Source organism: Chrysochloris asiatica, unplaced genomic scaffold, assembly GCF_000296735.1.
Source record: "Chrysochloris asiatica unplaced genomic scaffold, ChrAsi1.0 scaffold00246, whole genome shotgun sequence".
Taxonomy (NCBI): domain Eukaryota; kingdom Metazoa; phylum Chordata; class Mammalia; order Afrosoricida; family Chrysochloridae; genus Chrysochloris; species Chrysochloris asiatica.
The window spans coordinates 3,851,280-3,854,795 of NW_006408764.1; the positions used below are offsets into that span (position 1 = coordinate 3,851,280).

Consider the following 3,516-nt stretch of genomic DNA (forward strand, 5'->3'; position numbering starts at 1 on the left):
AAAGTTTCGAACTGCTGACCTTGAGATTAGCAGCCCGATTCATACCTAATACACTACCAGAGGTAAACAGACATTCATCAGACTTGTCTTCCTTTTTTTTTTTTTTGGTTTCCTGTTTTAAAAGAAGTTGGACTCCCATTTTCAGTTCCTTGCTTTTTCTACAGTACTCCTGGTGTGGCTCTGTAGGACCAGCACTGTACTGCAAACCACAAGGTCAGTAGTTCATACCCACCAGCTGGTCCTCGTAAACTCTATACATAGTTGCTTTTAGTTGTAACTGACTTAACAACACTTAACAACAACAGCAACAATCGTCTATAGCGCCTTCATTAGCCACTTTTCCTCTTTGCTCTCCTTTTCTCTTTTGTTTGTTTTTTTTTTTTTTGTCTGAAGATTTATCATTTCCAGCTGCCTGTTGTGACGGCTTTTTACAGCATGTTTAGCTGACAATCATGATGGTCTTACTTCTTGGGCTCCTCCTTTACTGCCCCTTTGATCAAGCTGCCCTTCCTTTTGGATGTCTTGGTGGTGAGGAGGGCATGTGCTGCATGCTTGTGGATCACTAGGCACCAAGAACTTCCGCAAAGCTGGGATGCCTTGCCATTGCTGTTCTACCGGCCTTCCAAACTGCCTGCATTCATAAAAGCTTTGTCAGAGCAGGGGTGGCAGCAGGGTGACAGGGATGACCAAGGCCTGGGCGGGTGTGCAGCAGAGCTGGTGGTGCAGAGCACAGGAGCTAGGGCGCCCGGAGCTGGAGTGGAGGGCCCTCCGACAGGTGGGCGCTCTCACCACTGAGCGTCACTAGCACAGCTTCCAGGCACACTCAGTGAGGTGGCAGGCGTGAGGCTAGTGGGACCCAATGTGGGGCCAGCCTGCATGGATGCCATGGAGAAGCTGCATCTGTTGAACGGCAGACTCAGAGTTCAGTCATACACAGGATCTGTATGGCAGGCTGGGGTTGGCTGGTACCCTCTGCCCACTGAGCTTGCTGTCCAGAGTAACCACTACTGCCATGACCAGAGGGATGCTGGTAGCCACTCTGACCCCAACTGCCATCTGCCTGGTGTTCATAATCAGAGAGGTCATTGGTGGCTTCTTGGCACACAGCTTACAGCCCACCTGCTCACAGACTTTGCCAGCGTGCTCATCAGCCTCTTTACCCTCTGGATGTCCTCCTGGCCAGCCACCACGACCATGAACTTGGGCTGAGATCTTGGGAGCCCTGTTATTGGTGCTGGCCATCTGGGTTGTGACCAGGGTGTGCTGGTATATCTGGTGGTGGAGAGGCTAGTCACTGGAAACTTATAGATTGAGGGGTTGACCATGCTGATCACATTGGGCTGTACTATGACCGTGAACATCATAATGGGACTGACCCTTCATCATTCTGGCCACGGGCACAGCCGCAGCCATGGATACAGCCATGGCACCAGTGAGCCACAGGAGAACGGCAGTGTCTGAGCTGTCTTTGTCCATGTGATGGGGGACTTTCTGCAGAGCTTTGGTGTCTATATTGTATCCTTCAGGCCAGAGGGTAAGTGCATGAACCCTGTCTGCTCCTTCCTCTTCTCCATCTGGTCCTGGGATGACGTTGACCATCCTGAGAGATGTGCTCCTGGTTTTGATGGAAGGAACCCCCAAGGGCGTGGACTTCACAGCTGTGCGGGATCTGCCGCTGTTGGTGGAGCACTGACTGTAACCTAGCTGGTGCTGTCTGTCCACATTGTTGTTACTCAGAAAGCAGACGCCCAGACTGTTCTGAAGGCAGCCAGTGCCTGGCTCCTGGGGAAATTCCACTTCCACACGATGACCATCCAGATTGAGGACTACTCTGAGGACCTGATGGACTGTCCGGAGTGCCAGGGTCCCTCAGACTGATTACCTGGCTAGGCACCAACTGGGGGACAGACAGGTCCTGCAGGTGGCAGGGCTGAGTGTCTTCCAGCTTCAGCAGGACTCTGCCAGCCAGCCTACTTTGTAAAGCAGGTCTCCTCCTGACCTCTGCTCCATGTGCAGTGTCATGGAGTCCCAGGAATGGGGCTCACCCCTGTCTCCCCCATGTGACTACAGCCAGCCTAGGGATGGAGATAAGCAGGTGTATACCAGTGTGCCTCTGCTCCTCCAGCTCCTCATCTCCTCATCTCCTCACTGGTGGGGTGGGGTCTTACCCCAGCATCAGGCAAGGCAGTGGGGTCAGGGTAGAGAACAGAAGGGGAGACTGGCTTCAACACCCGCTCAAGGCCTGCCTTCCCTCCCATTTCAGCCTGCCTGGACACTGCCTTGTGAGTCTGTAAAGAATTCCTGGAACAGTCCCCTCCTTGTGCCCATAACAATATGGTTGAAGGAGGGATTGGGGAGCCAGGAACACCCGAGACCTGTCTATGCCTTAGTTACTGCAATTGTTAGTCAAATGTTTCACTTTCCTGGAGGGGCCAGGCATCTTACTACGTAAAGCACTGGGCAGATTTCCTCCTTCCTTATTCTCCTGGCCCAGGAAGCTGGAACAACACCAGATGCTTTTATCACATGTGGTTGCAGAGGGAGGGGAGAGGACAGGGATTTCAGCGTGGGCCTGGCCCTCACAGCCTTGCAGCTCTTGGGCTAGTTCTCTTGCCCTGATGATGTCCCAGGGATCGGGAACCTGAAGAAATGAGACATGCTGCAGCAACTCTGGTCCTCAGTGTGGTCTGACCTGGTTAGGGCTAACCAGTAGAGGTTATCTGGGTATTGTGCGTGAAGATTCCTGAATTTTAGGGTCATATGTGCTCTGGTAGGGAGCTCTGGTAGCGTAGTGGTTACGAATCGGGCTGCTAACGACAAGGTCAGCAGTTGAAAACTACCAGCTATTATATGGGACAAAGATGAGGCTTTCTGCTCTCATAAAAATTTACTGCCTTGGAAACCCTGTATAGGGTTGCTATGAGTCGGAACCGACTCACATAACAACAACAACAACAACATGTGGTCTGGTAAGGAGCCCTGGTGGCACTGTAGGATAAGCATTGGACTTCTAGACACAAGGTAAGCAGTTCAAACCCACTGGCCATACTCTAAGGAGAAAAGATGAATCTTTCTGCTCCTGTAAAGATTTACAACCTCAGAAACCCGATACTGAGTTGCTATGGGTTGGAATTGGCTCGATAGCAGTGGGTTTGGTTTGGTTTTGCTTTTGTGCTTGGTGAGGCTGTGGGTTTAGCACTGGGCTGCTAACCACAAGAGCAGCAGTTCAAACCTAGCAGCTACCAACAGCACCTCGGGAAAGATGAGGCTGGCTGCTGCCATAAAGATTTATAGTCCTGAAAACTCTAATGAACAGTTCTACTCTGTTTAATAGAGTCACCGTGAATTGGAATTGACTCCATGGCAGTCGGGAGTGAGTCGATGTGCTTATAAGATGTCAAGGTGGGAGATATGTTCCCAGTTTTCTTGAGACAAGACCCCAGTATTTTTATAAATCCAAATGTAAGCAAATCCCCGGGTGATGCAGATAGTTAACATACTTAACTACTAATTGAA

General features: G+C 50.9%; 1 pseudogene; it reads left to right on the top strand.

The window, feature by feature from the left end:
* The first annotated feature begins 876 nt into the window (after nucleotides 1-876).
* On the top strand, nucleotides 877-1,878 carry LOC102832448 (annotated as a pseudogene).
* Nucleotides 1,879-3,516: the final 1,638 nt, after the last annotated feature.